The sequence below is a fragment of the Phyllostomus discolor genome, chromosome X (genome assembly GCF_004126475.2).
Source record: "Phyllostomus discolor isolate MPI-MPIP mPhyDis1 chromosome X, mPhyDis1.pri.v3, whole genome shotgun sequence".
NCBI classification, from domain to species: Eukaryota; Metazoa; Chordata; class Mammalia; order Chiroptera; family Phyllostomidae; genus Phyllostomus; species Phyllostomus discolor.
The window spans coordinates 87,722,345-87,735,182 of NC_050198.1; the positions used below are offsets into that span (position 1 = coordinate 87,722,345).

Below are 12,838 nucleotides of genomic sequence, written 5' to 3' on the forward strand. Positions count from 1 at the left end.
TCTTAGTCGCTCAAAAGGATGAGTCCTGGGGGACTGATCTGTTCTTTTTCTGGAGACGAACAGATCAGTCCCCCATATCTCTCTCTGTCTCTTCTTTTTTTTTCTCCTGTCTGGTCACTCTTGTGATGGTGTGGGGCGGAGCCTTAGGTGTTACCTGGGCTGGGCACCCCAGTCGCTAGAATGTGACATTGCATGTGGGGACGGGTGTGGAGGCGGGAGGGAACAATGGCGGTAGTTCCGTTCTCCTGGGATCACAGTCCCTTCCCTGGGATCCTGGGTTGCACGCTCTGCCCTGGTCCACAGTCGCTGCTTCAGTGGGTCTGCCAGCCTCTGCTTGCATACTCAGGGTCCACCGCTGCGATCTTGTGTGCCCCAGATGGCTTACGCGCTGAGTTCGCATGCTGAGTTCGCTCGCCAAGTTCTCCCCGATCACCGCACACCGCTGCCAACCCGCACCCGCCCCGCTCCGCCCCTCCTACCAGTCTGGATGAATGGGTCTACTTCAACTTCTTGGCTGTCTGACTTCCATTCAGATAAATTCTCTGTCAGTTCTGGGTGTTATTCTGTCTCTAAATTGTTGTTTTTCTAATCTTGGTTGTGCGTGGAGGTATGGTGCGTCCACCTATGCCTCTATCTTGCCGGAAGTCGGAGGCATTTCAAACTCAGTTTTTCTTTTTTAACATTTGTATTATTGTTCAAGTACAGCTGTCTTTATTTTCACCCCACTATGCTCCCCCTCCCCCCTCCAACCTGCCTGTTTTGGCTTTGTCCATGTGTCCTTTATTTATGTTCCTTGATAGCCCAAACTCAATTTTTCTTCATAATCTTCCCTCACCAGCTAGATCCTCTTCCAGTATGCCATGCCTCAGTGAATATTTCCACTTTCCATTTAGTTTGGTAAGTCAAAAACTTAGGAGTCAGTTCTAATACCTATTCCCTCAAATTTTGTATTTAATCTACCCCAAAGTCCTGCTAATATTCCTGAAATCTCTCTATTTCTCCCTCTCTACCTATTTCCCCCTGGTTTAAACCATGAACTTATTTCATCTGGATTACTATAACTTACTTTGCACATAGCAGACATATTATAATGTTAATGGTGTCCTAAGGATTTGCTGGACTCAGCAGTTCTCAAGTCACTGGAGGGGAGTAAAATCAGGAGATCATGACCAGAAGTCAGTTACTAGCACTGTAGAGGAGAGATGCTCATCTTCAAGCAGACTGTTGTGAATGACACACCTCTCTCTGTGGAAGACTCTAAGACCACAGTTGATAGAAAAATATTAATACAGACTAAGTAGGACTAAGAAGGAAGTAGGACTCAGCAGCTGAGAAGCCTGGATTTTTTTCTGGGGAGAAATCGGCTTGCACCCATGACTCTTGGAACAATCTTGAATCTGCTTTTAAGAATGCAACTTGACTGTCTTAGAAGCTCATACTCAGAACTGGCATTTTTTTCCACAAAGGTCTGCTCTCTCTCCTGGACTTATTGAGCTATGCCTGCTAAATTCAGTTCTATAGGAGAAGAAAAAGGATGAACAGAGAAGTGTAGATGAAGTTAGGGATAAAAGGAACAGAAGTACTGGAAAAGAAATGGACACATGAAATGATATAAACATTGAGGAAAAGTTTTACACATAGCTACCTCTGTCCTTTTGCAAAATCACAAAATGAAACTCATCATACATTTCTAATTAGATATGAATCTACAGTAATAGTAGTGTTCATCTCCTACCACTATCATCTCCCTTATTCCCTTCCAATCACATTGTCACTGTTTTCCTGAAATATACTAGACTTGCTCCAATTTTAGATTTATGCTTTGTGTTGCAGCTGCTTGCCCCCATCTTTCTTCTAGGTATCCTCATCACTTTTTCTTTCATTTCCTTCATGTCTTTGCTCAGACAGTATTTTATCAGAGACTTCCCTAACACCCCCCCACCTGCACTTACTAATCTTCCTTGTTGTCTATATACCCCCAGTGAAGAAGTTAACTTCAGAAATCTCTCTCTCACACTTTGGTAGCTACAGCATGTTTACATTGAGGTGTAATTGACATATAACATTATATTAGTTTCAGCTGTACAACATAATCTGATATTTGCATATATTGTGAAATAATCACCACAGTAAGTCTAGTTAACATCTGTCACCACACAGTTACAGAATTTTTGTGATGAAAAATTTTAAGATCTGCTCTCTTAGCAACTTTCAAATATGCAATACAGTAATGTTAACTATAGTCAACCTTTACATGATATCCCCATGACTTTATTTTGGAAGTTTGTACCTTTTGACACCCTTCATTCACTTTGCCCACCCTCCCTCCACCCCCTGCCTCTGGAAACCACCAATCTGCATCTATGAGTTTGGGTATTTTTTTTAGATTCCACATATAAGTGAGATCATTTGGTATTTCTATTTCTCACTACAGCATTAGAAAACAATAGCAGGTTTCTAGTAGGTACATAATATTTTATATGAAAAAATAATCTGTCCTGGCTGGTGTGGTTCCATGGATTGAGCACCTGACAGTGAGGCAAAGCATCACTGGTTCAATTCCCAGTCAGGGCACATGCCTGGGTTTTGGGCCAGGTCCCCAGTAGGGAGTGTGTAGGAGGCAACCACACATTGATGTTTCTCTCCCTTTCTCGCTCCCTTTCCCTCTCTCTAAAAATAAATAAAATATTCTTTAAAAAAATAAGTAATCTAATGCAGCCTAGTGATAAAATATTCTAGTGAAAATATTTCCTATTGCTCTGGCTGGTGTGCCTCAGTGGATTGAGTGCCAGCCTGCGATCCAAAGGGTCACTGGTTCAATTCCCAATCAAGGTATATGCCTGGGGTGTAGGCCAGGTTCCCTGGTGTGGGGTGTGCAAGATGCAACCAAACATTGATGTTTCTCTCCCCCTCTTTCTAAAAGTAAATAAAATATTTTTAAAAAGAAAATATTTCCTATTAATTACTAACAAATGCTAACCAAAAAAGTCTCACATACTTAAGCAGCATCAATCTGTTTGGTTAGAATCCAGGAACTATGACAGTCTCTGCCAACACCCACTCAGAACCCTTTTGCCCCATCCATCTGCTAAATGTATCTATTCATGTATTTGCCTTTTGGCTTTGTTTTCAGTCCCATCTAAACTTTTTTCTTGTCTAAAAGGAGAGGCATAATCTCTGTGTCTAGTACATATTTAGCCTTTTCCTGCTCAAGACTTTGTGTTATTTCTTTTCCCAGGCATTCTGAACCACAGCTTCTTCTCGTCAGTGGTTATCCTACAGCCAGGCCACCTGCCAGGCTTACCACATCACTCAGCTCAAACAGGTTCAGATTTTGTATAGGCCGAGTTAAGCACCTGTCTCATACTGGAAATGAACGAACAAACTGAGTTGTGTGTAAGCAGTACAACTGTGAGAACTAGTTTCAAGCTGCTTGACGAGCTGTTTGAGTAGTTATGTTTATGACAGTAAGCAGCAAAAGATTGTATTCACGCTCTCTGAAGTCTAGAAAAAAAATACTAAGAAATGAGGTTTTCAGAATTTAAAAATAGAAATGTACACATATTTATACAGAACCAAAATAAAGCACTAATGATTCTACTGAGATTATATCGGGCTTTTTTCTGTGAAGATTTTGTATGGAGCATTTTATAAACATGGGTAAATCAGTTAAACAGACAGAATAACAGGAAATGTAATTCTAATACAATGATTAAATGGCTATGGGAAGTCCATGAAGTTTATACTAGAATCATATTCAGGGCCTCCACCTCCTAACTTCTTTAGGATGATTTTTCCAACAGATATTAATTTAGGACATAAGAAATAACAATATCCCCTAGCTTATTTTAGGTTTTATTTATAGTTGGGATAGTTTTATCACCAATCTCAGATGTAGCATGGTACAGTTAAAAGAGAACTGAAATGAGAACTGGGATTTAGTTAGTTTTTAAGAAAATGGTGTTCCACTTTAAGCAAATTACCTAATCTCTCTGAATCTCAGTTTCTTAATCTGGACAATGATTTAGTAACAATGGTTCTTAATAGAAGGCTTTACAATAGCCCTGGTTGGGACTTTGGAAATGGTCACTGGCATTTTTTTTTTAATTTAGCAGACGGGTGCCAGTGATACTAAAAGCCCTACAATGTGCATGATAATTCTGCACAATGAAGAATAATCTCCCTCAAAATGGCACTAGTGCTCCTCTGGGGAAACACTGGGCTGGATGGTTTTTAAGGTCTTTCCAGCTCTCACATTCTATGATCCTGGGGTACTGACACTCTTAGAGTCTTTATGTTAATATGCAAACTATTAACACTTGGAACCAATAAAATCACCTTTAAAATGATTCTTGTTTTAGATGTGATAAGAAATTTCAACTTTTCTCACAGCCAATAAATTGTATTGGGGAGAAATATATACTATGACACAAATGGCATAAAGGATGAGAAAAGGAGAAAATGGATATATATATCCCAAGGCATGTGCCCTGTCTGGGAATCGAACCTGCAACTTTGGTTCACAGGATGGTACTGAATCCACTGAGCCACACTAGCCAGGGCTTTACACACCTTTCAACGAAGATTCTAAATAATGAACAAATTTGACAAAGTAAAAGAGAAAACTTGATACTTCCATAACCGTATCTATAGATTTTAACATTCCTTTTTCAGTAATTGAAGAACAAAATAAAAACCAGTAAAGATATAGATTTCCTTCCTTTTGTGGGTGGTGGCAAACATGGAGAGAATGCTATGAAGGTCTGGCACTGAGAGTATAAGGTGGTGGGGCTCAGCCTGCCCACCCCTAAGTGCCATGCACCGCCCATTTTCCATATGTGCATCTTTGCATCTAACCATGTCATTGCCAAGTCCCACAGTGGGTACTTTGTGTCTCAACTGAAGAAGTTCAAGAAATCTTCAAGGGAAATTGTCTGCTGTGGGCAAGTGTTCAAAAAATTCCCACTTCAGGTGAAGAACTTAGGTAACTGGCTGCATTACAACTCCTGCAGTGGGACCCACAACATGTACCAGGAGTACTGGGACCTGACAACCGCAAGCACCATCACCCAGTGATACCGAGACATGGAGGCTTGCCACCATGCCCACACCCACTCAATCCAGATCATGAAAGTGAAGGAGATAGCAACCAGCTAGTGCCATTGACTGGCAGTCTTGCAGTTCCATGACTCCAAGATTAAGTTCCTGCTGCCCCACCAGGTCCTTTGTTGCCAACACAAGCCAGGCTTCACCACCAAGAGGTCAACACCTTCTTTCAGAAGCAGGGCCTCTCTGTCCCTTGGTCTGCCCAATAAACTCCTTGGGAAAACTGGGGTGCTCAGGAAAAAAAATATAGAAGATTTATAGAACTTCTGTCCACCACTTTGAGGTAATAGTTATAGAACACTGTACCTTACAATTGTAGAGTACATATTCCTTTCAAGTGTAGAGAGACCAATGTCTGGAACAGAAGCAAAAATATGATGCACTTAACAGGACTTAAGTCTTACAGAGTTATGTTCTTTGATCACAGGGGAGTTTAAGTTACAAATCAATAACAACAATGTATCTAGAAAAATAAATAAATACTTCGGAATTAAACAACTTACTACTAAATGAGCAGGAGAAGAAAGAATAAATCACAAGGGAACTTAAAATATATTTTGAACTTAATAACAATAACAACAACAATAATAACAACAGTGAAATTATGTCATATCAAGTGTGGGGTGTAGATAAAGCAGTGCTCAGAGGAAAATTTATTGTTTTAAAAATTATAGTAGAAAAAAGTTTCATTCCAAAAAGTTAGATTTAAAAAAAAGCAAAGATAATCTTTCATTTTAAATAAGTGGAAGGAGCCCTGGCTGGTGTGGCTCAGTGGATTGAGCACCGGCTTGAGAACCAAAGGGTCATACCAGTTCAGTTCCTGGTCAGGGCACATGCCTCAGTTGTGGGCCAGGTCTCCAGTAGGGGGCATACAAGAGGCAACCACACATTGACGTTTCTCTTTCTCCCTCCTTTCCCCTCTCTAAAAAAAATAAAACAAAAAAAAACTTTTAAAAATAAGTGAAAGAAAATAAATAATGAAGAGCATATATCCATGAAAATAGAAAACTGACAATTACTAGAGAACACGAACAAGGTCAAAAGGATTCTTTGAAAAGTTCAATAGAAATGATACACTCTTAGGCTGATCAAGGAAAAAAGAGGGAGAGTACAAAATAACAATATAATTAAATCTTATAGATGTTAAAAATATTGCCCTGGCCAGGTGGCTCAGTTCATTGGAGCATTGACCTGTGCACTAAAACAGTTGTGGGTTCGAACCCTGCTTGGGGCATATGCCTGGGTTGTGGGTTCAATCCCTGGACAGGACATGTACTGGCGGCAGCTGATGGATAGTTCTCTCTCACATCAATGTTTCTTTCTCTCTCTCTCTCTCTCTCTCTCTCTCTCTCAATGGATATATCCTCAGGTGAGGATTTTTTAAAAAAATAATAAAACTAAAATATATATTGTAGAGCAATCTTATAAATAATTTTATAACAAAGTAGATAACTTAGATAAAATGGGCTAATACCTCAAAAAATACAACTCTCCAAAAGTGACAAAAATAAAACAGAAAATCTAAATCACACAATAAATCTAAAAGAAATTGAATGTTATTTTTTTAAAAGTCCAAAAAGAATTGGACTTTTCAAATTTCAAGCTTTTATAGTTTCACTGGTAAATTTCTCAAACATTTAAGGAGAGAAAAACATGAATCTTAAACTCTTTCAGAAAATAGAAGAGGGATCAATTCACACCTCATTTTATAAGGCAAAACAGAAAGTTAATTTTAAAACCTGAGAAAGCTATTACAAAAAAAGAAACTAGGAGACAGTATCCCTCATGAATACAGGCACAAAACTCTTAACACCGTTAAAGCAAATAAAATTCAGAAACAGCCCTGGCTGCTGTGGCTTAGTGAATTGAGCACCAGCCCGAGGACCAAAAGGTCACTGGTTCAATTCCCAGTCAGGGCACATGCCTGTATTGGGGGCCAGGTCCCCAATGAATCATTGTAATTTTCCATATTTATTAAATGGAAATAAAACCCACATATGGCAAAGTTCAACACTCACTCATCATAAAAAACTTCAGCAAACTAAGTATAGAAAGGAACTTCTTTAACCATGTAAAAGTCATTAACGAAACACCTGGGGTCAACACCATATTTAACGGTGAAATATTGAATGCTTTTCCCTTTAGAACAAGGGAAGAGTGACCACTTTCACCATATATATTCAGTACTTTACTGGAGGTACTAGCTATTACAATAAGGCAAAAAAGATATAAATTCATCAAAGAAGAAACAAAAATCTTCTTATGTGTAGATCTCATGAAGGAATGTATATAGAATATCACATAATCTACAACTAAAATTATTAGAACTATGTCATTTTAGTAAGGTTGCAGGATACAAGGTTAACATATAAAATCAATTATATTTCATATAAAACAGCTCCAATTGGAAATTAAAATTCAAGCAATGAAATTTACAACAGCAGTGAAAAACATCATAGCCCTGGAAGCAAATATAACAACAGATGTTGCAAACCTCTACACTGAAAACTACAAGCAATGGCTGATAGAAATTAACACCTAAATAAATGCAGATATTTGCTATGTTCATGAATTGGAACACTTACTCTTTTTAAGATGTCAATTATCCCAAATCGATTTACAGATTCAATGCAATATCAAACACAATCCTATCATGCTGATAACCTAATTTCCTAAATGTATATAGCATGAAAAGGATCTAGAACAGTGAAAGCAGTTAGGAACAATCACAACAAATTTGGAGAAATATACTACCTTATTTCAAGAATTACTGTAAAGTTGGACTTCCGGCAAGATGGAGGAATAGGTGGACGTACCGTATCTCCTCGTACAACCAAGATTAGAAAAACAATAATTTACAACAATAATTTACTATCAGAATAACACCCAGATCTGGCAGAGGATTTATCTGAATGGAAGTCGGGCAGCCAAGAAGTTGAAGTAGACGCGCTCATCCGGACTGGTAAGAGAAGACCAGCCAGGCGGGTGCGGGGCTGGCTCGGGTCGGCGGCGCGCGGAGGTCGGGGAAAGTTTGGCGCGAAATCGGCGCAACAGCCATCCGGGGGCGGAAGAACGCAGCGGTGATACCTGAGTACGCAGGCTGCAGCTGGCAGACCCAGAGGGGTAGCGATTGTGGACCAGGGCAGAACTCGCGGCCCGGAAGCCCAGACGAGGGTCTGAGTCCAGGAGAACGGAACTATTGCCATTGTTTTCTCCCCTTCCGCTCCCGCTCCTGCCCCACCCCCACATATAACGTCACAATCTAGCGACTGGGGTGCCCAGCCCCAGTGAGCACCTAAGGCTCTGCCCCTCCACCGTAACAAGAGCAACCAGACCGGAAAAAAAAAAAAGGAGAGACAGGGAAAAAATATGTTTTCAACAGAGCAGATCAGTCCCCCAGGACTCATCCTTTTGAGCAACCAAGAATTAGCCAATCTATCAGATGCGCAGTTCAAAACACTGGTGATCAGAAAGCTCACGGAACTGATTGATTTTGGATGCAATTTAGATGAAAAGATGCAGGTTACCATAAAAGAGATGCAGGAAGATACGCGGAGGAGAGCCAATAGTGAAAGGAAGGAATATGAGTCTCAAAACAATACAGTGGACGAGAAGGAAGATAGAATCAACCAAGCAGGAAAGCATGATGAAATAAGAATTCAAAAAATTGAGGAAAAGATTAAGAGCATCCAAGACACCTTTAAATGTTCCAATATCCGAATTATAGGGGTACCAGAATCGGAAGTGGAAAAGCAACAGATTGAGCATGTATTTGAACAAATAATAAAGGAGAACTTCCCCAATCTGGCAAAGGGAACAGTCTTCCAAGAAATCCAAGAAGCTCAGAGAGCCCCAAAGAAGTTGGACCCAAGAAGAAACACACCAAGGCACATCATAATTACATTAGCCAAGGTAAAAACGAAGGAGAGAATCCTAGAAGCAGCAAGAGGTAAGGGGACAGTAACCTACAAAGGAGTACCCATCAGACTGTCAGATGATTTCTCCAAAGAGACCTTACAGGCAAGAAGGGGCTGGAAAGAAATATTCCAAGTCATGAAAGACAAGGACCTACATCCCAGGTCGCTCTATCCAGCAAAACTCTCATTTAGAATGGAAGGGCACAAAAAAGTGCTTCTCAGATAAGGTCAAGTTAAAGGAGTTCATCATCACCAAGCCCTTATTTTATGAAATGCTAAAGGGACTCATCTAAGAAAAGAAGATAAAGAAAAAACATGTATAGTAAAAGGACAGCAAACTCACAATTATGAACAACCACACCTAAAGCAAAACCAAAAGAAACTAAGCAAACAACTAGAACAGGAACAGAACCACAGAAATGGAGGGCACATGGAGGGTTAGCAGCAGGGGGATGGGAGGAGGAGAGAGGGGGAAAAGGTATAGAGAATAAGTAGCATAGAATGTAGGTTGAAAATAGATAGGGGGAGGGCAAGAATAGTATGGGAAATGTAGAAGCTAAAGAACTCATAAGTATGACACATGGACATGAACTAAAAGGGGAAAATGTGGGTGGGAGGGGGGTACAGGGGGGAGGGGAGAGAAGGGGGGAAATGGGACAACTGTAATAGCATAATCAATAAAATATATTTAAAACAAAACAAAACAAAAAAGAATTACTGTAAAGTCATGTCACTCGAGACAGTATAATACTGGCCTAAAGAATGATGGAGCTCTCTGACTGGGTAGCTCAGTTGGTTAGAGTATAATCCTGATAGGCCAGTGTTACCAGTTAGATCCCGTCAGAGCACATACAGGAGAATCAACCAATGAATGCATAAATGAGTGAAACAAGAAATCAATGTTTCCCTCTCTCTCTCTCAAAATATGAATCAAAAATTGTTTTTAGTTCTTAAAAAAGATAAATGGAAAAAAGTCCAGAAAAATAGCCACACTTGTAACAGTTACTTAATTTTTGAAAGTCACTAAAACAATGCAACACTGAAGAGAACAAATAGCAGAGGAAAAATTGGCTATCCACATGGAAAAATAATGAAACTCAATCCCTGCCTTACATCATAAACAAAGATTAATTTGAGATGGATGATTTACATTTATGTAAAATAATATATATTGCATATTTATACAATGAAAAACAATAAAAAGGAATAAACAAGTGATATATACTATATCAGTGAATCTCAAAAATATTATGCTGAATGAAGTAGGCCTCCTTACACAAGAGAGTACATAGTGTATGATTCCACTTACATGAAGTTCTAGGACAGGCAAAACTAATCTGTGAAAAAAAAAATCAGAGCATTGCCTCTGGTGAGGGTGTGGGTGGGAGGTGACAAGGAATGAGGCATTAGGGAAATTTCTGGAGTGATGGTAATGTTCTCTATCTTGATAGGGTTTTAGATTTTATGTTGTATTCTGTTAGCAACACTCATTGAACATCAACACTTAAGATTTCTACATTTCATTTTATATAAATTTTCCCTTAAGTAAAGAACTATTGCTCTGGCTGGTGTAATGGCTCAATGGATTGAGCACTGGCCTGTGAACCAGAGAGTTGCTGGTTCGATTCCCAGTCTAGGGGTACATGCCTGGGTTGCTGGCCAGGTCCCCAGAAGGGGGTTCACAAAAATCAACCACACATTGATGTTTCTCTTCCTCTCCTCCCCTCTCTAAAAACAAATAAAATCTTTTTTAAAAAATAAAGAACTATAAATACACATTTTATTCTGGTTGATGATCTACATTCTGTAGTGTTTTCTGACAAAGTGAACTGATGTCTGCCACTTATTGTAAAATGCATTAAAGAAAATAAGTTGAAGCCCTGGCTGGTGTAGCTCAGTGGATTGAGCGCAGGCTGCAAACCAAAGTGTTGTAGGTTCGATTCCCAGTCAGGCCACATACCTGGGTTGCAGGCCATGGCCTCCAGCAACTGCACATTGATGTTTCTCTCTCTCTTTCTCCCTCCCTTCCCTTTCTAAAAATAAATAAATAAAATCTTTAAAAAATACTCTTAAAAAAAAGCATTTAAAAAGAAAAAGAAAATAAGTTGAGCCCTGGCTGGTGTGGCTCAGTGGATTGAGCACTGGTCTGAGAACCACAGGGTTGCTGGTTCGATTCCCAGTCAGGACACATACCTGGGTTGCTGGCTGGGTCCCTGGTGGGAGGCATGTGAGAGGCAACCCCACACTGATGCTTCTCTCCCTCTCTTTCTCCCTTCCTTCACCTCTCTGTAAAAATAAATAAATAAAATCTTTAAAAAAATAAAATAAGTTGAATTTTTTGGTGGATAGATATGTAATAAAGTAGATATTGTAAACTGTTAATTCTAAAATCTGCGTAATGTTTACTTACTGTATCATTCTTTCCATCCTTTCTTGTGTACTTCAAAGATTTCACTGTAAAATGTTGCTAAAAAAGCAACCAAACAGAAAAATGCATGTTTATAATGATAAGGAATTCCCTATAAGATATATCATTAAGTGAAAAAAATCAAGGTATAGATGCTTCCATTTATGTAATATACATGTGTGTATATGTATTTTTTGTGTGTGTAGTTTCTTGTAGTCTATGCATATTTTGGAAGGATACACAAGTGACCATTAATAGCGGTTGGGTTGCAGCTGCCTCAGAGGGGAGGAACTGAGATTAGAGACATTTCATTGTGTATCATTCTGCACTGTATGAAATTTTATCATAATATATAACTTTTTTCTCAAAAAAAGAACTATGCAAAATCCTAAAAATAAGGAAGATGATACAAATAAAAACTAATCTAGACATCTAATTTCTATTTAATGAGAAGCAATGGATAAATCTTCTTAGGAGACAAGGACTTAGAATTCAACAAGGTCTTGCCTGTACTATTTATTTGGGAAACCAAGTAATCAATTTCAGAAAAACCAGTATATACATACACACCTGTGTGGACTTTAGACAAGTTATTTAAATTCTCTGGGCCTTTGTTGCTCATCTGTAAAAAAGAGGTAATATAAGGCTGCAACTTTGCACTAAATGGCATATACAAATATGTGGGTGCAGCAAGATTTGCTCAGTCTTAGCCTGCAAAAAAAGAGTGGTAAAAGGAACTGATTAAACATCATTTTAATTGCTGGATTTCAAGGAAACAGGTATATATTTCTTTAAAAGAGCCAACATAGGAATCCAAATGCTCTGGAAAGCATTGATAAACTACCAGAATAAATTTTTTCACTCGAGTGATTGCTCCATCCTACACATGCTGGTAACAGGGCTCGGTTCACCCTTAATGAATGCAATATCTGAATGCTTGGGAATCTTTGTTCAGGTGAACTCAAGTCGTATGCCCTTACTACATTTTATTAAGAGTTTCCTGTCCTTACTACATTTTATTAAGGCCAAGAAATACTCTTCTGGTGTTCTGGGAATCAATTTCCTGCCACAGGGGGCAGTTCTCCTGATATCAACAAACAATTTTTAGACACCAGCAGAGTGTCAACTCGATTCTGATACTATGTGTCCATGAAACTGGAAAAGCCAGCGTTCCCGCTGCCTGGCACTACCAAACCCAGTAAACAGAGAGAGGGATTGAATCTTTATGGGTGTTTTAGTCAGATGGCTGATGATCTGAGAAGATGGCCAGTATATACCCTAACAGACCATTGTCCTTTTCCTTTCAGGCCAGCCTTTTTATAAGGGTGAAAAATGTAGGTAAGGGATTTGGAATTCAGGAAACAGGTTAGTTAGATAAAAGCTGCAGTCTAGCAATTCCCTAATATCC

The 12,838-nt window shown here is 39.1% G+C and overlaps 1 pseudogene; it reads left to right on the forward strand.

Annotated features, from left to right (window-relative positions):
- The first annotated feature begins 225 nt into the window (after positions 1-225).
- On the forward strand, positions 226-5,367 carry LOC114504962 (annotated as a pseudogene).
- Positions 5,368-12,838: the final 7,471 nt, after the last annotated feature.